The sequence below is a fragment of the Suricata suricatta genome, chromosome 11, assembly GCF_006229205.1.
Source record: "Suricata suricatta isolate VVHF042 chromosome 11, meerkat_22Aug2017_6uvM2_HiC, whole genome shotgun sequence".
Lineage (NCBI taxonomy): Eukaryota > Metazoa > Chordata > Mammalia > Carnivora > Herpestidae > Suricata > Suricata suricatta.
The window spans coordinates 44,101,796-44,128,685 of NC_043710.1; the positions used below are offsets into that span (position 1 = coordinate 44,101,796).

The 26,890-nt window shown below is 43.7% G+C and overlaps 1 protein-coding gene across 5 annotated transcripts in view; it reads right to left on the minus strand.

Annotated features, from left to right (window-relative positions):
• ARNTL (aryl hydrocarbon receptor nuclear translocator like) overlaps positions 1–26,890 on the minus strand; it is a 158,372-nt gene that overhangs the window by 96,161 nt on the left and 35,321 nt on the right. For 4 of the 5 annotated variants that reach the window (XM_029956180.1, XM_029956183.1, XM_029956184.1 and 1 more), the window contains exon 1: positions 32–156. The gene's annotated coding sequence lies outside the window, so the exon portion shown is untranslated. Of the gene's footprint in view, positions 1–31; positions 157–828; positions 1,041–26,890 lie in introns of those variants that run through there. The other variant, XM_029956179.1, reaches the window with a different exon arrangement.

The following is a 26,890-nucleotide window of genomic DNA, read 5'->3' on the forward strand; positions in this document are numbered from 1 at the left end:
CGCCGCCGGCCGCGGCCGGCCCGACACTCACCGTGGCTCGCGGGAGCGCCCGCGTCCGCGCCCCCACTCGGATCCCGCGGCGGCGGCGGCGGTGAGTCCGGCGCGGGTAAACAGGCACCTCCGTCCCTGACCTACTTTCTGCCTTCCCTAAATGTCGCACCACTAACCTACTTTCCGACCAATCCGCTCCCCGCCGGCCCAGGCCCGGCCCCCCGCCCACCAATCGCTGTGCCCAACCCCCCTTCCCCGCCCACCAATGGAGGAGCCGCGGAGCCCGGATACCTGCCTCTTTCCGCCAGCCAATCCGAGCGCCCGAAGGGAGCCGGTCTCGGCGGTCGCGCCCGACCAATCCGCGCGCGGCTCAGAGGCCCGCTGGCCAGTTGTGTGGCGGCTAGAGAAGCCCCCAGCCAATGGCGGGGCAGCGGGGGCTGGTTTACCTGCTACTTTCCCGCCACCAATCGCTTGGCGCACAGAAGCGCACGCCCCGAGGAGAGAACCAATCCACGCGCTTTCCCTAGATTTCCTCGCCCTTGCCCTCTTTCTTCCCCTCAGGTCTCCCGCTCGCGGTGGCCACTGCGGGTGCAGACGCCGCACTGCTTGCGGTCGTCTGGGCTGTCCCTCTTTTCTAGGACCCTGGCTTGCTTCTGGCCCAGCGGTCTTTCCCCTCCTCCTCCCCCTCTTCACTCGGACACCCGGACGAAGTGCAGCGTTTCCTCTCTCGCCTCCCTCAGACTCCATCTAGGAAACCAATTTTTGGAACGCCGAGTGCCAGACCCTTCCTGAAACACCCTGGCTTGCCGAAGTCCAAACGGGAGAACGAATACTTACTATTAATAGGAGGCTTTCCCATCCAAGCTTCTTAGGTTCCTTTCGTTCGTCCTGACCTCCAAGCGTCCCGTTGGAGCTGTCATTCTCGTTATTCAGAAGAGAAAACTCAAGCCTGCAGAGGTTCCATTGCAGTTCCTTCCCTCGGCCGGGTTTTGACCACCTACTGTGTGGCAGGCACCGTCCCGGCGGTCCGCCGCCTCCACCGCGAAAAGCTGTCGAGTGAATGGGACAGAAGGAAACAAATACTTCATAACAAAAGACAACTTAGGTTCTGAGAAGACAGCGAATCTGCCTTAATTTTGCGCCTCAAGCACTCACTAGAGAGCCTTTAAGCACAAAGATCTCTCAACCCTTTTACTTGTTAAACTCCCAAAATGTACGGGTGGTGTCTTTTTTTTCTTACATCCACCCGGCCTCCCTTGAGCGCCTACTGGGAGTGACATAGAGGGATGGGGGTAGGGGCCTGACATTTAGCAAATGTTTAATAAATGTTTGTTGACTGGATACACGAACAAATGGAATTAAATCACTTCACTCAGTTCTATGACCCAGACTAGCCCCTAGGACTCCAGAATTGTAGCCTCTTTCCTTGAACACAAACATTGCATTTTAGTCATCATAAAACCCTGGCTGTCTCCAGCTCATTGCCAGGCACAGAGTGGTTGCCCAATATGCACTTATGGCCTGAATATTGACTGTTCTCAAGGCCAACCAACTTTATTGGTAGCTTACTATTTTTTCTAAATTTATACGCAGGTGGATCTTGCTGCTGTTTACTTTGTCCCTGCCCTGATTTCTTAAGGAAACCACTTTATATAACTGGCATTTTTGTCATGCACTTCCCAAGGTATTGTGGACAAGATAAAGAAATATAGGCCTGGATTCTAGTATAATTAATTGGGTGAATAACTGGTTTAAGCAACCATAACCTAAAGATATGATATGTGAATTTATGTTGACCTGAAGAAAGGGTAGAGGGGATCAATATTTGTGCAGCGCGAGTCACATGATAAATTATTTTATCGCATCTTCTCCCTTAATCCTCCCACCCCCATTTTGCAGATGAGGAGACTGAAACTCCAAGTTTAACCAGCTAGTCCAATGTCACACAGTAGGCGGCAGAGTCCTAATTCAAACCAGGTTTATTTGACTTCAGAATCCTCATACCATACCCGTTACCATCAGAATGGTGGAAGGCTTTCTCCAGGGCCCAGACTTCAACACTTTGATCAGTGCTTTGAATGACAACCCAGAGGATTTGCATCAGGTTCCTAGATGACACCCGCCAAACCAGGAGGGGAAGAGATGTCATTGCATAACAATGTTCCACCCTGGGAAACTAACTGCTGATAGGCAGCGGTATCTTGACATGCATACATGAGCAAGCCTAAATGGTCATAGGTGACAGACAACTCAGTCTGAGTCGTTAGTGAAGTATGGCTGCCAAAATAAATGAATGCTGTCTTAGGTTGCACAGATAAAAGTCTGACATGTAAAGCAAGTTGTTACAGTGCTGCCCAGTGTTCATCATTAAACAATGTTTCCAATTAAGGCTTGACAAAGAAAAATATCTACATGAACAAGGAGAAGGACCAGGATGTAAAGAGGCTGGGAATTATGTCATATGAGGAAAGATGAAACAAGCAGAAGATTTTGCCTCTGGGTATACAAGGTAACTATCCTCAAGTATTTGAAGGGCTATCAAAAGAGAAGAGAAATTAGACTCATTCTTCAGAGCCCTAAAGGGTGGAAGGAGGACCTGTGCGGAGAACCTCTAGAATGAACCAATATGAAGAGTTTTCTAACAACTAGAACCTCCTATACCTCGATAAGTTGAATTTCCTGTCACAGAAATGTCTAAATAAGAATTGGGTCTTGTGGTAGGACAGTCCTTGAATGGGATGTCCTTTCAGGACTCTGCCTCTCTAAGATGAAGGGGTTCTACCCTCATACCTTGGTTCTCCTCTCTTAAAGTTTATCATCTTGACTTTTCCTACCCTGAGTGGCCAAGTTACTATTTCTCCTCAATGTGAGTGTGTTCTTCCATATGTAATAATACATTGTGTTTCTCTTTGTTGGAGATCCCAAGCAACCTCCATCTTCCACTGGTACCTACTTCCCTTTTGTTTTCTACCTTCCAGAATACTGGTTTTTAATTCTCTGGGCACTGTTAAGGTCACAGTGTTGTCCTCAATCTAAAATTCTCTGGGCATGAGCAGAATCACAGAGATATAAGGAAGGAGAAAGAGAACATTGAACACCTACTATGTATCAGATGCTTTAAATACATGATCTAATATACTGTTCTCTTTAACCCCAGCAGTTGATATGCCCACTCTCCACACTTGCTAGCTGAATGATTTTATCAAGCAATGTAATCTCCCTATACCCCACTCTCCTCATCTGTCATATGGGGATAATCTCGTATCTACGTCGCAAGATTGCTGTGAAAAGTTAAAGGAGATAGCGGAAAGAAAGCCCTTACCACAGTTCCTAGCACACAGTAAAGCCACAATACATACTAGGTGAGCAATTCTATGAAATAGGTATTTACTGCACCCACTTTACGGATAAAGTCAGTGAGGATAAAACAGTGTAATCCACAGTAGTTCCCCAAACTATGATGCAGTGATCAGGTTTATTAGAATTTAACTGAGGAATTTTTTTTTGCTTTTGTTTTTATTTTTAAAATATAGATTCCCAAGTCCTAATTTGGAAGGATTCTGATTCCAAATCTTTGGTATCTAACATGTAGTCCAATTTGGGAACTGCCAATCTAATGGAATAAGTCCAGGCCCCAAAGTCACGCAGACCTGAAGTCAAATTTCAGGACTGCTGGCATAAATGGAGGAGCCGATGACAGGACCAGGCAGTTGTATTCCCTTTGGAAGGAAGCTGGAAAGTAGAAAGCCAAGTAGCAATGTGTTCCTATAAGTAACAGTAATTACAATAATATTTATTGCAGGTTTACAATGTGTCAAGCACTATTTCTAAGACCTTTATATGCATCAACTCATTCAATTCTCACAAACCCCTATAAGGTAGATACTTTTATTATTTCCATTTTATAGGTGGGAAAATAGAGGCACAGAGAGAGGTCTTACGATCTCAGGCTAATTAGGCAGTCCGACCCAGAACTCACACTCTTAACCACTTTAGCAAATCCCTTCTTCCTTTGGACAATTGCTTTGGAAAATAAAGAAACTTTGTATTTTAGAGACACAGATTCAGGAGTCACCATCTTAAGGGTGGTGAGTTGTTGGGGTTTCATGTAGAGAAAACGAAAATACCCAGGACTATGTCTTAGGGCTAGGGGTGTCACCCCACATTTAGGGAATGTAAGAAATAGAAGCCTCTTCACCTAACTTAAGCCCAAAGGGAGAGGTTTATTGGGAGGACACAAGAATATCTCATGGTAAGATGCACAGCTAGCCACCCCGCCCCCCAGTCCCCCGCCCCCAAAGACCCAGAACTGAAGCGCCATTGGCACAGAGCAGTTCCCATCTCCTTCTCTTTCTGAGGTCATGTGTCCCCTGGACTTGCCTTCCCTCTGCCTATGTGCCTTATGATCCTCTTTCTCTATAGCTCTTCACCCTCCGCCCCATTTGTACATGGGCCTTCATGAATGCTTTCAACTACTGGGAGAGAAAGAGAGAGCAGGAGAGGCTTAGATGGGTCATTCTCAAAGCTGGGGGCATGGACTGAGCAAGATTCCCCAAAGGTGCTACTGAATAGAAAGAAGAATGAGAACAGGAGAACATGCAGAGTAGGAAGAGCAAAAGAAGCAGCAAGAAGTGAACAGCTGGGTTTGGGAGACTTCGGAAGAAAGCCTCAGCAGACAAGTTTAAAAGATCACGGAAACTTACACGTGAGGCAGGTTTTGGTTAGAACACCAAAGAGACTGACTGTAAGAAAGCTGTTTTACTAAAGCTGCTTATGGGGAAGGAAGGAAATTAGGGAAATCACAGACAGAAATTAGTAAAGGTGATGTGATGCCAGAAAGTACGGATCCCTTTTTGAAGACATTGGTTATTTAAGAGGAAATTAGAAAAAGAGTTGTAACTCTCTCTTAGCGGCCAACCCAACTGAAAGTGGTCTACACTTATGTGTGCATGTATGGTTTTATTTTTTTTAACCCATGTTAGCTGTCTGGGCACACAAAAATGGAACTTCTAAAAACCAGGCATCAGTGGGCTGACCAGTGTTTATAACTCTTTCATCTGCTTTTGAAAAGACCTTCCTTGGATCTTTTTTAAAATGCGATGGTCAGGGGTGCCTGGGTGGCTCAGTCAGTTAAGTGTCCGGCTTCGGCTCAGGTCATGATCTCACGGTTCGTGGGTTCAAGCCCCGCGTGGAGCTCTGTGCTGACAGCTAGCTCAGAGCCTGGAGCCTGCTTTGGATTCTGTATCTCCCTCACTCACTGACCCTCCCCTGCTCATGCTGCCTCTCTCTGTCTCTCAAAAATAAATAAAAAACATAAAAATAAATAAATAAAATGGGATGGTCACACCAGCCCAGGAGAGCAATAATACCTCATTTGGAATGTGTCCTAGACCATGTAATTAGGCTTTAGGCTAGATCTTGCTTGCAGACATGGCCAAGATTCCAGAGACCTTGGTGCTCAAATGTCAAAGCGGCTTTTCCATTTGGCTAACGGGTGTTTGCTAGAGGGAGCTAAAACACCAGTGACCACATCACTTCTCAGCAGAACACTGAAGAACAAATAAACACTGTCTTCAAAAAACTGGCATAATTTTTTTTGCCCTGTTTTACTAGAATGAGCAGCACTAAAGCTCAATCTCTGGATAATACATACACATGTATATTATATTATTATATATTATATATGTATGTATATATGTGTACGGTGTGTATCTCCATTCAAGCTAGTAGAGCAAAGTGAAGTGTTAAGTCACTTAAGAAATTCATTAGCTAAAACAAATTACAATATTCTTTTGAAAAAGAAAACAGGGGATGCATTGGTGGATGTGACCTAACATATTATCAAAACATACTATAAGACTGTGGTAATTAAAATAGTCTAGTATTGGTTTAGAAGCAGATCAAGAGATGAATGAAAAGGTATAGCATCTCGAAATAGATCCATAAGACACAAAAATTGAGTATAATATAAAGGTGACTTTCAAATTATTTAGGGAAAAAATGTGGAGTATTCAATGAATGGTATTAAAACACCTAGCTATCCATATGGAAACACATAAAGTTTGCTCTCTCCCCTAAAATGTAGCCCACCATTATTTAGGATTGAAATGTATAAAGGGAAATCTACAAAAACATGGGAAGTAGGGCCCCGAGGTAGCTTAGCTAGGTAAGCACCCAACTCTTGATTTCAGCCCAGGTGATGATCTCATGGTTCGTGGGTTCGAGCCCCAGCCTCTGTGCTGACAGTGTGGAGCCTGTTTGGGATTCTCTCTCTCTTTCTCTGCCCCTCCCCTCTCCCTCTCGAAATAAATAAAAAAATAATTTAAAAAACAGGGGAAGAAAATATGGATAAAATTTTTACAAGCCTGAAAGATTTTTCTAAGCATAACACAAAATCGGGAGACCATAAAAATAAAGGTGGATTACATAAATGCGCACACGCGCGTGCACACACACACACACACACACACACACACCATGAACAAAAGAAAAGAACAACCAGCAAACAGGCCCACAGCGCAGGTGCATCAAGAATGCACTATATGCATTCCAGTTAAAAGGTCAGAAGTTGGGTATGAGATGTAAGCAATGCTTCTAGGGACATTCTTTAAAACTGTCATTGGTAATAGAATTACTCTATAACGCATCACTCCTTGTAAAGTTGTCTTATTTCCTTGGCTCTCTCTTTCGTGTTTCTGTTTCTGTTTTTGTTTTTTTAAAAAAGCCAATAATCCCGAAGCACTATCCCAAGCAACAAAGCCTGTTTGATCCTCTGCAGCAATTCTGGGTCCTTTACTCCACTTGTGTAAAAGCTACTGATTCAAAACCTACCTGAGGAGAACTTCCATCTTGTACAAGAATGTGTGTCCATTATCAGAACGAATGTTGCTCAAATCCCTTCTTTCTCTTTGCAATAATAATAAAAAAGACCAAAATATCCATGGATTTTTTTTACAGATCATAAAACTAGTATATGTTCATGATTTAAAAAGTTTGGAAAACACATGAAGAAAGAAACATGAAGAAGAAGCTAAACATAATCTATAATCTCATTAAGCAGATATAACTCATTAAAATATTGATGTATTTTCTTTGCCACGTTTTCTTTGTAATTCTATTATATTGTGACCTTTTATCACACTGAATTTGTTTTTTGTCATCCTGCTTTAAAATTGATCCAGCACGAACATCACCCCATGGCATTTAGCCTTCTCCTATAACACAATGTCCTAATGACTATGGTGCATACCATTGCGTGGAGGAATCATTCACCATTATGCAAAACTCTCATTTCTAATTGTCCTTCATTATAAACAGTTTTGAGTAGAGTGTACGCTTATGAGATAGGCCCGCAGCTTTCCTACCCTACATCATTATCATACTGGGGGTCAAAGAATCAATCAGTATAGACAAGGAATAAAACTTACATACTTTTTCTTGACAGTTTTTGTGTTGTCTCCTCCCGCAGCTGCTTCTTTCTCTCTCCCTATCATAAATCTTACGTTAAAGACACAAGAAAATTTATATGCAGTCCAATTAAAAACAAAACTGGAAATGACTATGGCTTGATAAGTGGTCTTTAGAAAATTTATTACCCCAATTCTGTGTTTCAAAGGGCACTCTAGCTATCAGAAGGATTGATTTGCAATAAAACTTACTGTAAATAAAGACATCCAAATCTTGAGAACAAATAGACATTGCGTTTTGACTGTATTATTTTTGTCCTTTGTGCCATGTCATTTCTTTTATTCTTCTACTGCTAAATAATTTCTTTGTTCATTTGTACATCTGCCAGAGAGAAGCCAGGAAGTACAATCAACTGCTGTTTCTTCTTAGCCCTTGGGAGATTGGATAGGTGGCAAAGTTGAAAGTCGTCAGCAAAACAAAGTTGTACAGTGACCCCTGTGCTTGTAAATCTCCCTCACTCTCAATGCCTTTGTCCACATTGCGCTGGCTCACACCTGCTTCTCTGCTTAAAGGTCACTTCCTCAAGGAAGCCTTCCCGGACCTCCCAGCCATAAAAAGCACCCTGTATTTCCTCTCTCAAAGTACGTTCACACTTGTAATTTCTTGTCTTTCTATAGATTCTGGGAAGCAGATACCACCATTTATGGTTCACTCTCATCTCCTGTAGCTCTCAAGTAGCAGCACGTTCACAAAAATGAATACTGTTTGGATGAATGAATGGACAACAATGAAGAGATGTAAAAGTGAGGTGTACATTTGCCATGCATACACACATCTTCTTTCATAGACAAATATAGGAATCACTCCCTCCAATCACCACCGCACACAAAGAAAACTCCCCAGACCACCCTTTCTAAAATAGCAGACGCCTTCCAATTAGGGAATGAAGTCACAGGGAGGAAAGGCATGGCATAGGGCACACAGTCAACGGTACTGTCATAATGCCGTATGGTGATACATGGTAGCTGCGCTTGTGGTGAGCACAGCATAAGGTATAAACCTGTGGAATCACTACCTTGTACACCTGAAACTAATATAACAGTGTGTGTCAACTATACTCCAATACAATAATACATTAAAAATAGCAGACTCCCTGGGCCGCCTGGGTGGTACAGTCAGTTAAGCATCTGACTTCAGCTCAGGTAACGTCTTGTGGTCCATGGGTTTGGGTCCCACATCAGGCTCTGCGCTGACAGCTCGGAGCCTGGAACCTGCTTCAAATTCTGTGTCTCCCTCTCTCTCTGTCCTTCCCCTGCTCATGCTCTGACTCTATCTCTCGAGAATAAATAAACATTTAAAATAAATAGCAGTTTCCCCATTTTACCCCCACCCCTCTCCTTTTCTAACTTCTTTTTCTTAATGTTTATTTATTTTTGAAGGAGAGAGAGACAGTATAAGTGGGGGAGGAGCAGAGAGCGAGAAGGAGAGACAGAATCTGAAGCAGGCTCCAGGCTCTGAGCTGTCAGCACACAGCCCAACACAGGGCTCAAACTCATGAACCGCTAGATCATGATCTAAGCTGAAGCAGACACTTAACTGACTGAACCACCCAGGCACCCCCATCTTCTTTTTTTTTAATTTTTTAAAACATTTTATTAACTTTTGAGAGACACAGAGACACAGTGTGATCAGGGGAAGGGTGGAGAGAGAGAGGGGGAGACACAGAATCCAAAGCAGGCTCCAGGCTCTGAGCTGTCAGCACAGAGCCGGATGCGGGGCTCAAACTCACAAGCTGTTAGTTCATGACCTGAGCCGAAGTCGGATGCTTAACCAACTGAGCCACCCAGGTGCGCCCCCCTCTTCTTTTTCAATAACATTTACCATTAGCTAACATTTTGTTATGTATTTATGTATTGCATGTTCTCTGCAGTGAGGTCTATGAGGGGAGGGGTATTTTACTGCTCTATCTTTCACACCTAGAAGAGTCTCCAACGAACCCTCAATGTGTAAATGTTGGCGGAACGATTAAATGAATAAATGAGTAGGTAAGATTCCGCAGCATAGCACTGTTGCGCAGTTCTGAATGGCCATGTCAGACTTCAGGAAAGTCCCTCACATAATGTTACAAGATAGGGACAAAAGAATAAACCCATTTTTTTTTTCAAATTTTCCTTTAATGAGTTGCAGTGTTCCTATCACGTGTTAGCCATTTTTACATTTGTTGCAACTAAAATTTTTGTTTTGTCACTTAATAGTTAATTGACAATATGTTCAAAAAAAGTATTTCATGGTATATAAAAAGAAACAGCAACAAACTTTCCTGAAAGTTATAAGGGAAATGCTCTTTCTTAGTTTGTATTGTGTCGTTTCATTCTTTTGTCAGAGAGTCCAGCAAGAAGGGGTAAGAAATTGATTCGCCTTGGAGAAACTACGTTGTTTTATCAACTGGATATCGTGCCCTCCTTTAAAACGTCAAGCACAAAGTTAGAAAAAGTCAAAGAAAATAATGTGATAAATAATGCTGTGTGAAAAATAAGACCCCCATCACACAGAGTAACTAAAATTTTATAAGTAAGATGTAGACATATGGACAAATTTGCTAGACTTCTAGAGATATGTCAATAATTTTATTGAATAGTTTATGGGATAGACTTTCTGCAAAGTTGTTTATAATAATAAAAATGATTTTTAAAGGAAGTCAGGGGAGCCGAGTGTTCCAGAACGCTTCATGTGTTCTCTGGCACCACTTCATGTTATTCTGATTTTTCTCTCCTTAAAGTCACCAGTTATCCAAATTGTACAGCCTTTGAGATAACTCGCCCTGGTTGAGTTGGGATCCCTGGAAAACTCCAGCGTAATCTGCTCTTAGGTCTTGGAGCCCACTTTTGTCTCAATAAACTAACTCGGAAATACCAAGGGTCACATTTTGTATTTCTAGTTCCAAGATGAAATTGAAAATAACTGACAACATGTTAGTAGTGCTTAGCGTTATTTTTATTTGCAGATATTCTCCAGCTGGAAGGCCTGCCTCTGGAGAATACACTCTGCTGGTCTGGTAAAGAGCTGAGGGACCACCACCACACTATAAGACCACAGCCCCATGCCCCACACTAAGTCATTGTCCTATTTAAGAGTCCCAGTTTGGGCCCCAAAGAAGAAGTTATATTTTTTTCTCAGAGGCCCTGGTCTCAGAGACTTCATGCTTCCTAGGGACAGCAGGTGTCAGAAAATGAAGGTGACTAGCTATACCCCTGTAATTCCTATCTCATTTATTCCTCCACTCTCTTCCCCTAGCACGGGTGCCATATTGGCATCTTGGAGGGTTGGCCATGACTCCTGGTTCATTACAATATTTAGGAGCTAACCTTTTCACGTAGGTGAAACTAAAAGAGTTGGCAGCCTTCCTGGTAAAATCATATTTCCTCACCACCCCTGCCTAATCCTAGGACTTACAGATATATCTGATAAACAACAATTTCATTGTAACCAGGGGGAAAGAATATATTAGGGCTCTCAGCCTATTTAATACTGGAACCCAGGTTTTCAGCATCCAGCTGTGTTCATTTGCAAGGCATTCAATATTCTCATATTCCACAAATGGAATTCTTTTTGACAATGATGAATGAATGAAGTACAATGCAACTATTTTTAGTATGGTAATTGTAATTAAAAGGCAGTGGTATGATAATCTTGCCCAAGCATGTCTGAGATCTCCTTTCCATTTTCTCAAAACAATACTTGCTATGTCTGGTTGCAGAGACTTGGGGCTTGTTTTCCTTCCTGTGAAGAATAGGTAACACTTGACATTCTTCTAAAATAGAGTGAATGGTGTGTCTGAAATTGTGGTTTTGGCCAGACACAATCCTCTCTTTCTCCATTTCTTCATTTGCACATTCCGAGGAATGAAATTTCTTCTTCACATATAGTGGTAAATTACCATGAACCAAATCAATTTCTTAGGAAAGTAATTCTACCATATATCTAAACATTTTTGTAAGTTTAGGATAGTTTGTTATTATTGTTTAAAAATAGACAGAACACGGGGCTCCTGGGTGGCTCAGTCAGTTAAGCAACCAACTTCGGCTCAGGTCATAATCTCATAGTTTGTGAGTTTGAGCCCTGCATGGGGCTTTATGCTGACAGCTGTGTCTCCCTCTCTCTCTGCCCCTGTCCCGCTGACACTCTGTCTCTCTCAAAAATAAATAAACATTAAAAATCTTTTAAAAAAAAGAATAGACAGAAGGCATACCTAATAGCAACTACCACTTTCAAAGGGCTTTCTAAATAGTCTCTCTATATTGACTTAAGCCAACCCAATGGACATAACAACTCTAGAGGTAAGTTCTATTTTATTCTCATTTTATAGATGAGGAAGTTGATGCATGGCAAGTTTAAGTAACCTGTCCAAGGATCTTAGCAAGCAAACAGAAGAGCCCGAATTCAAAACTGGGCATCCAGCTCAAGCCTCCAACCTCAGTCTAGGTGCTGTCCCTCAGCAGTGCCCCTGGCATCTAAGCATTACCCCCAGTTGGTGGATGAGGCCACTGAGGCTTAGAAAGGTAAAGTTACTTGCCCAACATTGCCAAACTGGGAAGCTGCTAACCTAGATTTCAACCCAGGCTTTAGGGCTCTTTGGTTCTAATGTCTGTGTTCTTTCCATCCCCGAAATAACACTGCCGCAGTGCTTTTTATTCCTATTGTCCTTTCAGAAAGTATATCACGGCCTAACAAGGTTTGTGTGGGCTAGTGGGAAAATCCAGCCATCGCAAAGAACATTTTTTCCCATGAGAAATGTTTTCAAATTTCCAAAGGATTGTCTTAAAAATGACTATTTGCCATTCACCTCTGAAAGTTAGGGATCAATCAAGATTAGAAAATAGGATCCAACTCTAAAATGTTAAGTGCCATTTTGTTTCTTATTCTGCAAAGGGCCTACCAGGTTGGTTGAACTAGCAACATACACTGATGCACTGTCTCTAAAATAAAACTGAGTATAAAAACCCAAAACATACATAATGCTTTAATATTTTTCCTGATCACTTACTAACCATGCTTCTAAACTGTGTTTATCTTCTGCAAAGCAAGCAGTAAGAGGCTATTAACTGCACTGCAGAAGGTTGTTTTTTTTTTTTTTTTTATGAAGCTTCCCTCTCCAACTTTTTGTTTGCAGGAAAGTCCTTGGTGTGCACTTGAACACGCCGGGGAGACTGCACTAGCCGGGCTGCCTAGGAATGATTCTAAAGATAAAAACTTGAAAACCAAGCAGTCAAACCTGATTATCCTAGAACCCCATAGAACAAGACATCACTGATATTTTTTGTACACATGAAGACCCAAAGGGCCTCGTATATGTTTTTTATTTCTGTTTCAGCAAATTTTAAGCTGAACTGTGACTTCCATGTTCAGCATTAATGAGCCTTTTGCTGTGCTTTGAAATTTGCCATCAACCATTTCCTATGCATTTACTGTTTTTGAGACCAGTTCAGCCAACTACAGAGCCCTGCTTGCTCTGTCCTTTCTGGGTCATTAGAATCTGATTTATTGAACAGTGGTTTTCCTCCGACAAGGTGCTCCTCCTTAAAAATATATTCCCTCTAAAACAGCTATAAGAGTGCCTGGGTAGCTCAATCAGTTAAGAATCAGACTCATGGTCTCAGCTCAGGTCTTGATCTCAGGGTTGTGAGTTCAAGCCCTGTGTTGGGCTCCACACTAGGGGTGGAGCCTTCTTACAAAACAAAACAAAACAACCATAAAAAACAAAAAACAGAACACAAACCCAACTACAAACCTTAAAATAGAAACATTTTAAAAGCTGCTTAAACGAGCATGCTTGGGAATTCATTGGTCGAGGAATCACTCTTGCAATGAAACATTAAAGTGAACTACAAGCATATTTGAACAGTTACTTCACAGAATGTAGAGAAAAAAGTGTTGAGCTTCAGATTTTAAAATGCCTGGTACTTGGGTTGCCTGGTTGGCTCCGTCGGTTAAGCCTCCGACTTCAGCTCAGATCCTGATCTCATGGTGTGTGAGTTCAAGTCCTGTGTCAGGTTGTGTGCTGACAGCTCAGAGAGTGGAGCTGCTTGGGATTCTGTTGTCTCCCTCTTTCTCTGACCCTCCTCTACTTATGCTCGGTCTCTCTGTCTCTCAAAAAGAAATAACTGTAAAAAAAATTTTTTTAATGCCTGGTACTTTGTGTTAGGTATGTGTGCATGCATGTGCACACCTATGCACCTTCGTCACTGATGTCAATGGAAACATTTATTTTCTATAGATACATTGCTCAATAAAAATTGCTATTCTCTCTCTCCCTCTCCCTCATTATTGTTGACACACTTCTCAAAAGAGGTTGTCTGTATTTGTGGTCTCCTGTTACTCACTTCAGACTCCTTCCTGTTCCCCATATATACCCATTTTTATGAATGACAGCCTAAAGTCTAATGGCTTTTCCTTAGTCTTCAGCCTCCTTAACTTGAGAACAACACAAATGAACCAAGGTTAATGTTGGAAAAATAATTTTCAAAGTTGATTTGATATCTCTTAAGTGATAGACAACAGGGTATTTTGCTGCTTAGTAATTAGACATAAATATTAAGTAAACATTGTAAATAGCTTTAATTGACAGCATTGCTTTTACCCTGCCTAATCAATTTTTATTTTTTAGCTGTTGTTTTGCTTTATTTGATCAACTACTGAACTTTATTTCATTTAATATTATCTATGCACCAAGTACCATGTTAAACATTTGGTACACATTATTTCATTTATTCCTCACATGCATACTAAGACTACTGTCCTTATCTTACCAGTGACGAAACTGAGACCCAGAATGACTAAGTAATTTATCCAAGATGATGGCTAACTGTGGAAGAAAGATCTGAACCGATCTTTGTTAGACAATAAAGTACTTGCTCCCAGTTCTCAGTATCCACACACACTAGCAATTGTGATCTTTCTTTTTTTCCGGTACCACATACATTTTGGTACCCATTGCACACATGCAGGTATCCAATCAGTTGGCCTGGCACTCAATAAACATTTAAGTGTTAACTAAGATTGCAAGATAAAGAAGACACAGTCCCATCTACCAAGACATTCATGGGGTAGTGGGGAATAGAGGGCAAGAAACGTGGCACAGAGCAATGAGACAGTCACCATGAGAGAGAGATGTATGCAGTGCCATGAGGCTGAGGAGTGGCCAAAATCTGCTTCAGGAAGTTAAGAAAGTTGCCAGAAAATGGCTTTGATTTGAAGAGAGGCTTGAAGGGCACAAAAGTTTGTAGGCAGAGAAGAGAGAGACAGTCGAGCATCTGGGAGGGGACATTCCTGTGCCCTCGGGCTCCTCTGTCCTCCAAAATCTCTGGACTTAGCACACTTAACTGGAAGAGCTCTCCGCTTTTCCTCATCAAGAAGAGCAACTTATTGTAGAGGTAAGAGGTATCAGATCCTTCCGACATAGTACTCCTCGCAGGCTCTGTCCTCATTCCTCCTGAGGACTCGATTTCAGTGGTTCTCAGAGTGTAGTTCCCAGCTCAGCTACAGCACCTGGGAACTTGTTTGAAATACAGATTCCTAAGAAACAAAACAAATGAGCAAAGGGACAAAAGAGGAAAGAGAAGTAAACCAAGAAACAGAGCCTTAACTGATGGTCCTCAGAAGGGACGAGGTGGGCAGATAGGTGAACCGGGTGATGGGGATTAAGGAGGGCACTTGTAATGAGCACCGGTGTCGTATGGAAGCATTGAATCACCATAGGGCATGCCTGAAACTAATATTACGCAGTATGTTAACAAATTAAGATTTAAATAAAAACTTTAAAAGAATGCAAATTCCTAGACCCCACTCCAGATTTACTGAACAGAAATTCTGTGAGTGAGCCCAGCAATCTGGTTCAACCAGCCTTCTGGGTGATTCTGATACATGCTGGGTTTGGGGAACCACGACTGTACACTTACTGTCCTCAGGATACTCCGGAAAAGTAGAGCTAGGTTCCCTAATGAGCGTGGTGCATCTCTTTTGTTCACCCTTGTGTGCCCCGTACTTAGGCCAGCACAGGACATAGAGTAGGTATTCAATAAAACGTTTGTGGAAAGAAAGAATGAATAATTAGAAAATGAATTCCACAAATATATGGAAAGCTTCAAGGGGTAAGCACCCTTGAAAGAGTTCATGTAATTCCACTGAATTTTAAATGTCTGGTAAGGCGCACCTGGGTGACTTGGTCAGTTAAGTGTCTGACTCCTGATTTCGGCTCAGGTCATGATCTCACAGTTCCTGAAATCAAGCTCCACATCAGGCTCTGCTGGGGATTCTCTCACTCCCTCTCTCTATGCCCCTCCATCTCCTCTCAAAATAAATATATAAACATTTAAATAAATAAATAAATAAATAAATAAACAAACAAATGTCTGGTAAGAATGGGAAGGGGCAGAATGTTGGAGGTCCTGGGACAGAAAGAGAATTAACATTTGTTTAGCACCTGTCTAATGTGCTGGGGACTTTTCAAAGGCTTTCTTTCTTTAATGTTTATTTTTGAGGCGGGGGAGGGAGAGAATGAATGTGAGCAGGGGAGGGGCAGAGAGATAGGGAGACACAGAATCCAAAGCAGGCTCCAGGCTCTGGGCTCTCAGCACAGAGCCCAATGTGGGGCTCGAACTCAGAACTGTGAGATCATAACCTGAACCGAAGTCAGATGCTTAACTAACTGAGCCAACCAGGTGCCCCTCAGAGGCTTTCTAATAACTCCCAGCAACCCCAGGAAGGAGTTGTTCTCAGCCTCACCCGAAAGACTAAAAACTGATATTCAGGTAGGAAATGTTACTGGAGGCACACAGTTGGCAATGGGTGGTACGAACCCAGTGCCCTTACTCTTTTCTCCTCTCCATGTTCCCACTATAGACCACCCCTGGCAGCTAAGGAGGGGACAAACAGGAGCAGGAAGCCCTGGTGGGAAAGATAAACCCGATCACTCACTTTTCCCGGCATCATTTCTGTCACTTCCACACATTTGTTCAGGACGCTGAGCTAAGCAGAGCCTTTAAGCTGTTAGTGACGGGTTCTCAGGCATTTTGCTCCATTCTTGGTCACTTTCAGAACCCTCCTCCCCTCTACTGGCCTCAACACCATACCTTCTCTCATCTCCTGCCTGCATTAGCCTTTCCATCCACCTTCACTCACCTGAATGAAGAGGTCACTGAGCCTCCCCGTCTGGGTGGACAAGGCCTCCCCTAATGGGTCACATTAAGCTACAGGCTGCACTTCTGATGTTGCTCTACGTGAATCCATTCCACTTCAGCTTTGCAATCATACTCTATCCAGAACCCGAAGATTTTGGTTTTTGCAAGAGGCTTTTCTTTTTCCTCCCTTCCTTACCCTTGAGAGATTTCTTCCTTCTGGAGAGCTTCAATGGTATGTTCAGGACTCTCCAACTACCAGCTCCAGCCCTGCTGGCCCTGAGCTTCGCTACTGCATCTGTCTATCCGCTGGAGGGTTCACCTGGGTGGCCTGTCTTCACCCCCAATACAACATGTTTGAACTGAACTCATCAATTTATTCTCTAACTTTATGTTTCCTCCCAAACTATTACTCCTTACACCACATTCTACTACTTATCCGGCTTTAAACTGACCCACTTAAGTACTGGACCTCTTCTTCCTTCGTAGTTTCTCTCTTCCTCCCTCCTTCCCTTCTTTCCTTCCTTCCCTTTCTCTCCTCTTCCCCTTTCCACAAGTAGTTATTAAGCACTTACTGTGTGCCAGCCCAGGCATGGTCTTTGCCTTCCTGGAGCCTACACTCTAGAAGAGAGAGAAAGCCAACAAGCAAGCAAATAAACTGGTGGTAGCTTGTGGTAAGTACAGTGAAATAAATAAATGGGGCATTATGTGGAGAGTGAGGAAGAGGGAGGCCAGGAAAGGCCTCTTGGGAAGGCGACATTTAAGCCAAGACCTGTAGGAAGCCGTGGGGGGCGGGCGGAGAGAGAGGTGGCTGTTCACACAAGGCTTGTTGGGACCAGAGCTCAAGGAACTGGTGGAGAGTGGCACATCCAGGAGTGGGCAGGGGCAAACCATGTGGGGCCAGAAGGACAAGAAAGGGATTCACTCAAAGTACCGTGGAAGCCTTCAGGAAGATTCTTGTGGAGAGTGGTCTAGACCAATGTACACTGAGAGGAAGTATGAAGTGGACAGAGATCTTTTCAGCTGCTCTTTGGAGAAAGGATTGGCAAAGTGGGGGACGCCTGTGGATTTACTTTTATCTTCCAGTGTCTTCCTGACAGAACATCTCTCTAATTAGGACAGATTCCCTTCTTTCCATCAAAACGGTGAGAAGTACATTCTGCACCATTCAATCGCTATTTCAAAGAGAGAGAGGGTCTTGGGCTGCGGTAATGAACAGCATCGTCACCAACAAGAATACCAGTAGAGCTTGTTGGCTGTCGTTATGTGCACTCAGTATGAATGCTTACATATGTTACATGTTTTAATGCTCAACAACACCACTACAAGGGGTATATAATTATCTTCAATTCACAGGTAAGGACAGAGAGGTTAATTAACTTGCCCAAAGTCACATAGCTGCTAAGACAAAAAAGAACAGAGACCATTTTTGAGTAAACATGGTAAGGCTTTGATGGTTTTCTTCTTTCTGTTTTCCATATTCACTGTGAAAAATTCAAACTGTACAAAGATATGCAAAGTAAAAAGCTAAAGCTCCCCATAATCCTGCCCCTAAGGTGTGACTTTGAACTTTCACTGTGGTTTTGCCCCAGAAGTGCTGAAATACATCATATCGGCAGTACGGAAAAGCTCTCGAATACCAAGTCCTACGAAGGGGCTAGTCCCCCAGGAAGCTGGTGTGGAAACAAAGAGATGTGGAGCCTCTTTCTTACCATCTCTGCTACGGGAAGGGGACCGGCTCTCACTCCAAAAGGAGCCACACCCGTCGGGGGTGAAAGACCTTTTAGCCGGTTTGTATCCCTGCTTAGAAGGGAAGGCCAAAAACAGCAGGAAGAGGACAATGAGAGGTTACCTACACCCACGCCCCAGCAAGAAAAATTCAGAGGCCAAATCTGGTCGTTCATTTCTAATTTTCACATCTCATTAAGAGAGATAATTTGGGTTTCCCCTGTAATAAAAACTACAAGTTCAGCAGGAAAACGAATCACAACAGAATGGTATCCTCGTGTCGTTTCATAATTCTGAATAAAAGCTGGAGGTGTTCACATTTCTAAACCCGCTGTGTGAACAGCAGCTTTCCAGGCAGGGCTAGGCCATCCTAACTGTTGAATAGGAAAACTCATTAGCATCCTGTGTGAATTATCTTGTCCTTCTTTTTTTTTAGGACCGGAAATCAAATGGGAAGGGTTCCCTCCCGTTCCAAGTGAGTTCCAGAAGAATTACTCATGCTCCTTAACCTATGAGTCAGACAGGAGTCTAGGAGAGTGTTTCCAAAACAGGCCAACAATAAGATAAACAAAGCAATTGATATGTGACAGTCTGGACAGGCAGGGCTGCAATTGGCCAAAGTGATGGGGTCAAGACAAGAGAGTAGGAATCCTGAAAGGGCCGAGTTGCCTGGAGAAGCCCCAGAGGCCCGGAGCTCTGCCAACCAGCTCAGAGCATTTCCTGAAAGTGAATGTCCACCCGCATACTTGCCTTCAGATCCTTTATTTCAATTCCATTGACTTAGTGTATGCAATTCTAGCATCTTTCCCTCTAATGACTCTGGGGGCTGATGGCTATCACCCGGCACCTCCAGGCTCTCTAAGAGCTTTGGCCAGCCATGTGTTCTGACATTTCACAACACAGGATATTAATCATTTTGGGACTCTGGGCCTGTTCCCAGTGCCCATGTTTGCCATTGTTGATCTGCAGCCAGAAAAATAGCTCCTAGATGAACAGAGGCTTCCCCGAATCGAAATGTAAATTAATCAAGAAAGCGCAGCTTAGGAAATAACCCAGCACCACACTGGATTCTCTCCTGGGCGCGGAAAAAATAAGCCTCCTCCCTGCTCCCTTTGGGGAGTGGCAGGGGGCAGGGATCCGAAGCCAGGTCTCAGCCCTGTCTGAGCCTGCGAAGGGCCTACAGGCATCTTCTAAGCAAAAGGCGGAGTGGTATGCATGAGGCCTCCTGAGAAGCTGCCCTCCACCGGACTCCCATCATCTGCAGAGAACTCGGCAGGGTGGGAGCGCAGAGGAAGAGCAAGGACTGACAGGTGTTTTTCTTCATCCTTTGCGAAACCCACAGAGGCCAGGCTGGGGTGTGCGGGGGAAGGGGGGCGTCCATACTTCACAAGCAGCCAGTGATCTTCCCAAATACTGCTCAGATCACCTCCCCACCCCTAGAAGCCACTGAGAGAGACCTCCCCATGTACCGTTACCAAAGAAATTCCACGGTGCTTCACAGACCATTCCAGGCCCTTTACTCCCAGACTCCCGGCCTAACTCGACCTCATCCCCCTCGTAGTCCTTTGCTGAATGCACTGCATGCTGTCAGCTCTGCTTGCTTTAGTCGCCCTGTCCCTTGCACCTGAAATGTCAGCCTCCTGTTGACCACTATCTGCCCTGCCTCCCAGCCTCCCCTCTGCTGGCAGGAGGGTGCCCACCCCCACCCCTCCCCATCTGCGTTTCTGTCACCCTATGTCCAGGCATGCTCTCCTCAGATGGGTGTTAGCTGGTGTGGGAAGAAGCCATGAGCCAGTCCTCCCTGTCGGGCTTTGAGCTCCCTGGGGATGGGTGCTGTGTCTGCTCTATCTTTGGCTCTTGACAAATCAACAATGTCTAATCTAACCAACAGGAGTTTTACGTATCAGTTATTGTGCACTTTGCTTTTTCAGATGATGGCCGAAGTTTAGAAGAAGCAGCATCCAACAGCGGTTGGCCTCTATGTTTTTCTTTTTGCGATTTCCATCTGACTTTCTGTAACACTGGGCTTGCACCATCAGACTTACGGTGTTCAGTTTCCGAGGGCAATGGTTTCAGGGTGCACAGAGTTCTGTGTTTAATTGTTTAGCATATGGACAGATGGTGAACCTATATTATACTCCAAGTCCCCCTCCCTGTCTCCCCCTTTCACACACACATACACAGCCCACAGAGACAGAAATTCCCAACTGTGTGAATGAGATTGACGTACAAAATTTAGCATATAACAAACATCTTAAATGCTGCTTATTACCAAAAGCTGATTAGTAACAGGTGTTCACAGGAGGGCACGGCAGGTCCTCAGCAGGGCTGGGTCCCACAAAGGGACACTAAAGGAGGGCACACATGGTGATATTTTGGAAAACAGTCTCACTGACTTGTCTTCCATTCTGAAACACACTTTTTCTCTCCTCAACGTTCGTACATGCTGTTCTCTGCCTAGAAAGGCTTTTCCCTTCACCCTGACCCCTGCATTATGGAAGCACCTTCATCCTCCAGTGTCACTTTACACATAACTGCCGCAGAGGGGCCTACCGTCAACGTCCTCACACTCTCCCTTTCAGCCTTGTATTTTCTTCAAAGCTCTGCCAATTATTATTATTGTTGTTACTATTAGCTATGATTATTATTTTATGTCTTCCTCTCCCATTAGACTAAAAGCAACTTGAAAGAAAAAGGTTCATGTGGTTTTATTTATCAATGTACCCACAACACAGAGTAGGGGCTCAATAAATACTTTTGGGCCAACGAAGGTAGGCGTGGCCACTGTTCCATTTGGAGCTACAGGGAGTTGGGAGGTGCCTTCCCTGCCCACTCAGCTCCCTGGCCCTGCTTCCCCCCACCCTGCTTCCTAGGAACACGCTCCCTCCTTTCGGGTGTCTTCTGCCGCCTTCTCCACTTAACACATTCCTGCTCACTTCCCAACACCTTTTCCCAGGTCCCCTCCATTCTGATACTCTCTCCAGGCTATTAGTTACTCCATTTTCTGGGCTTCCCCAAACACTTTGACTTTCTTCCACATTTTCCCATAATTGTTTCTTTTATTACAACATCTTGAAGGTACTTTTAGAAAACCTTGAGCAGACATTATAGAGGTGTGTAACGTTAAAAGTGACCTTCTCCCTTCCCTTCTCACGTTTCCGCTTGACCTTTGGTACCACTGAGTTCTGTTCTCTGCATTTACAAGCATACATGATATCTTTTCTTTTAAATAAATTTTTAAAAAGGGACCATTATGTACTTTCAGGAAGTAAAAAACAGATCATATAATAGCACTGTGTAGTGACATTTTTTAGTGACTATGTCTTATTTTTCTTTTCCCCACATTAGAGAGAGCAATCTTGATGTTTTTAAGTTTATTTATTTATTTTGAGAGAGTGAGAGAGAAAGAGCAGGGGACGGGCAGAGGGAGGGAGACACAGAATCCCAAGCAGGTTCCAGGCTGATCGTGAGCCAAGATCAAGAGTCAGACGCTTAACCCACTGAGCCACCCAGGCGCTTCAACCTTGATTTTTCAATGGCTGATTACTGGCCTGTGTGTGCTTGTACTACGGTTTGAAAGTCAGTTCCTGGGGCATATAAGTCGCTCAGTTGGCTACGCATCTGACTTCGGCTCAGGTTGTGATCTTGCAGTTGGGAGTTTGAGCCTGGCATCGGGCTCTGCACGGACTGTGTGAAGCCTGTTTGGGATTTTCTCTCCCTTCTTCTCTCTCTGCTCCTCCCTACTTGTGCTCTCTCTTCTCTCAAAATAAATAAACTTAAAAAAAAAAGCTTTAAAAAATCAATTCCTTCACAACTATTTGGGTGGCTCCCATGTTTTTAAATTACAAGCAGTACTGAGATAAATCCCCTTACATATCTGAGTGGCTATTTCTCTGGAATATACTCCTAAAAGTGGCGTTCTTCCCTCACATGGCCTTCCATTTTGTATTTTGAGAACTACAGCCTGATTGCTAAAGCAACAGGGCCCATGCGTGATGTGTAAAAACGTCTGAATCTTCACAGCCATGACTAGGTATTGTCACTATGCTTTCTCTCTCTTATCTTATTGGTCAAAAATTTTTCTGTCTTCAATTGTTGCAATTGAATAGATTTTAATCACCACTGTGCCGTCCACCTGTAAATTATTATTGCTATCCATTGCTCATTTTCTTATTACAGGGTTCAATTTAATTTTTTATGTTTATTTTTGAGGGGGGGAGGGGCAGAGAGAGAGAGAGAGAGAGAGAGAGAGAGAGAGAGAGAGAGAATTTGAAGCAGGCTTCAGGCTCTGAGCTGTCAGCACAGAGCCCAGTGCAGGGCTGGAACCCATGAACTGCACGATCATGACCTGAGCTGAAGTCAGAGGATTAACCAACTGAGCCACCCAAGTGCTCTGTCATTTTTTTTTACTCATTTCCAATGGCTTTTTAAAAAGTTAGAGTAAAACACACACAGCATAAAATATGCCATCTTAACCATTTGTAAGAGTACACTCACTCTGTTGTGCAGTCATCTCTACCAGCCACCCCCAGGACTCTTTGCTTCTTGCAAGACTGAATTCTCCCTCTTCCCCATTCCCCTCTCATTTCCCCCTCTCCCCCCAGGCAACCACCCTTCTCTTTTCTGTCTCGAGGAATTTGATGACTACTTGGCTTTTAAAATAGTATACATATAAACTCTTGTTTGTTATAGAGGTCAAGCATACTATCCCCCCACAGTTTTTAGCTTGCCTTTTAACTCTAATGTCTCTTGTCATGTGGAAGGTGCACATCTTTTTAGGCTTCACTTTTTTATGTCAGCAAATATGACCACCTCTAGTTTTGTGGCTTTTAAGTCTTGTGTTTTAAAATTTTTTTTTTATTATTTATTTTTGAGAGAGAGAGAGCATGCGCAGGGGAGGGTCAGAGAGAGAAGGAGATACAGAATCTGAAGCAGGCCTCAGGCTCTGAGCTAGCTGTTAGCACAGAGCCTGATGCAGGGTTTGAACCCACGAACCGTGAGATCATGACCTGAACTGAAGCCGGACGCTCAACTGACTGAGCCACCCAGGCGCCCCTTAAGTCTTGTGTTTTGTTTTGTGGAACCTCACAAGCTCAAAATAATCAAGTATTTTCCTGATTTCTTCTAGTCATAAAATTACCATAGTCACTGCCTCCTTCAGCCTTTGTTGTTAGGTCTCACCACCTCTTGTCCCCTCCTCATTGCCATATTTAAATTGAGTTCCTGAAGCTGGGATAATCTAGGACCTTGAGTCTTGGCTTTCCTTGGTCCCAGCCAGCCACACTCAACTGCAGCACTAGACAGAGTCAATGCCCTGCTTCTGCTTGAAGACACCACCTTGGCCTCGTGCCACTCTATGTTTTTGCGTTTCTCCCTATGCCTTTTGCTACTCTTTCAGTTTATTCATTCAACATGTTTTTACTGAGTATCTGCTTTGCACCGCAGCTATGCTAGGCACTGAGAATACAGTGGTGAACAACACAAACATTGTCATGGCCCACTGGTTCCTGATGTGTATGGTTTAAGGGGACAGAGATGAGACAGTCATATATATTCTCTGTATAGACGACCTGGTATGTGTGTGCGTGTGTGTGTGTGTGTGTGTGTGTGTGCATGCATTTACATATTTACACTATCACAAAAGCACATAACAGGGAGGAAGGGGAAGGGGGGAGGGGAAGTCAAGGAAGGACAACTTGAGGAAGCCATATTTATGCTGAGCTCTGCAGGATGACTAAGTGGTAGCTGGGTGAGGAGTGGACAGTTTAGAGGCATAACTTCCTGGAAAAGGAAGGAGCCCTGTGCAGACACTGAGGTTAGAAGGATACTGGCAAATTCAAGAAATTAAAAGAAGGTCAGTGAAGCTGGCATGCAGGCAACAAGGTGGGAGATGAGGTCAAACCATGAACAAAGAGCCAGGTCATGCAGGGTCTGGTGGAGACATGAAGAGGACATCTGCTTTACTCCCAAGAGCAGTGGACAGTTATTGACAACCTCTCTTCCCCTGCTTGTTTCCCCACTTTGGATGTACCTTGTGGATGGGTCTTTGACGCTCTGCCTTTCTCTTGGGTCATTCAGGCTTATGGCTAAGTAATCCTCTCTCTCTGGTTTATTCCTGAAGTCTAATATCCTCCTGAATTCTAGTCCTTTTCCCAGCTACCTCCTAGGGTTATTACCAGAGTGTCTTCTAGTACCACATATATAAACGTTGGAAACTGACCTCATTTCCCTTTTCAAAATCCTTCCTTCTCCTGTATTTCCCATCTTGGTCAAGGGTTGCTCCCCTGCCACCCAGCCCCACTTTCCCAGCTTGGAAACATTGGTGTCTCCTTGACTCCCCCTCCCTTATTTACTCATTCCTTCATTCTGAGGCTACAGGAGGGATCACTGGTGAAACTTGCATTTTATGGAGATGACCAACAATAAGTCCAGCCATGTATAGTCTAATGTCCAGTTAGTAAATGACACATACTATCATAAAAGTAAAGCACGTAGAAAGTGATGAATGGGAATGCTGCTTATGTTCATCAGAGAAGGTCTCTTAGAGGAGGAAGCATTGAGGAGGCGGATCGGCAAATGCAAAGGCCCAGAGGTGGGAGCATGCTTGGGATGCAGCAAAAGGATCAGCAGCTGGAATGCATCATGTGACAGGTTGAAAGTAAAGAGATGAAGCCAGAGAAGCAGTACTTATAGGCTACAGACTATGTGGCAAGGTATGGAAAGGGGATTGGAATTTAATTCTGAGTGAGATGAGAAGTCTTCAGAGGGTTTTGTTCAGAAAAGTGAAGTGGTCTTCTATCTAAAGAGCAGAGGACCCCTCTGGCTACTCTTTGAAGAAAAGACTATAAGGGCAAAGAGAAGACCACACAGTAATCCATGTCCTCACCAAACCCACAGGGTTTTGTCCACATCCATCCCCTTCTCTCATCCTCACAGCTACTGCCTTAAATTAACCCCCTCCCTCTCATACCTGAATTGTTATTGTGGGTCTCATTAATGATTTTTCAGTATCCTTCTAGATTTAGCTTCTTGTTGTACAAATTTGAGCAAGCCTTTCTTTGCTCAAGGCTTCAGTTCCTCCCCATTCCATAGAAATGAGTACAACTTCTTTAGCCTTATATTCAAGGCCCAACTTCTTTAGCCTTATATTCAAGGTCTCTCCTGCCTTCCCATCGTATCTCCCACTGCAACCTTTCACGTACCCCACATTCAGGTCACGCTGTACTACCTGGTTCTCCATATAGGCTTCTTGCCTTCCCATTTCCAAGCTTTTGCCCAACTGGCTTCTTCTTTCCATAAAGCATTCTCTCACCATCCTCCATCTCTCTAAGACCTAGACTTCCTGAATCTTTCCTCATCAACCAGGCAAAGGGGATTCTTCTTGCCTTTGGACTTTTATACTTTTCCAATGACACTAATCACTCTCTACATGGCTATAACTCTTTATTATCACATCTTATCTTTCTCACTAAATTATAAGTTTCCAGGGGTCAGGGTCCAAGTGCACTTTCCCTCTACACTGCCCAGTCCAATGCACTTGGTGAGGCACTCCAGGCATTTGTTAAGTGGGTGAACTGCCAGCTACAGAGTATTTAAGCTATCTATTTGGAGAGGAAACTAAGTCCTAAGTTCATCCAAATGAATAATATAAGAGAGTATACAATGGAGGAATACTTCAGGTAACACAGTGTATGGAATATAGGGATTCAGAGGGGAGATGTGTAGAAGGTAGATTGGTCAGGGAAGAGCTAATAACCGTTCATGTTTCTGGGGTGCTTGCTGTGTGCTGGGCTCTAAGCCGAACATTTTACTGCATAATGTCACTGCTCTCAACTACCCTATGCTACTGATAGACCCAGGCACTGATATAATACCTACCTACAGACAAGGAAACCGAGTCACACTGTTATAAGATCTACAGATGTGGGATTAGAACCCATGCTTCTCTGATCAGTTAACCTACATCAATCATTCTAGTGTTCGGCCTTGGGAAAGACTGCTGTGAAAACAGGGTTTGTGTCTTATTTCCTGTTTCATCCCAAAATGGATTTGAAGCAGTTAAATATGAGCTGAGCGAGGCCAGAGAAGATGACGAGGATTTGAAGATGAGGTAGGTGGTTTGGGTTAGGGAGGCAGCTATTTGTGGGCTATCAGGCAGACTCGTTTCTGGATGGAAGCAGAGTGTGTTGACTCAGTTGGAGGATGTTTCTGGAGTCTCACTGGAGACTAACGTGTTGGGGGGGGACCGAATACCAAGGAGGATTGTTGAATGCTAATGTCCTAGGACCCAAGGAGATGTTGAGGGTTTATGAGCAGGCCAGGATAGAACTCTATTCCAAAAAACATTCATCGGGATAGATTTTTACACTAAGCTGATAAATGCAAAAGTAAGATTCACTGAGTAAGCCCTTGCTCTAAAAGAGCAAGGTTTCACATCGTTGGGAGAAAGAGGTCAGAGGGTGCAAAGCACAGCGGAGACAGAGCTGGGAGAAAGGGTTTTAATGACGGACGGCAAGAATTTCCCAAGGTTGTAGCATTTGAGCCAGGCCTTGCAGATAAGTGAGGATGGAGAACAGAAGATGGTGGCTGCT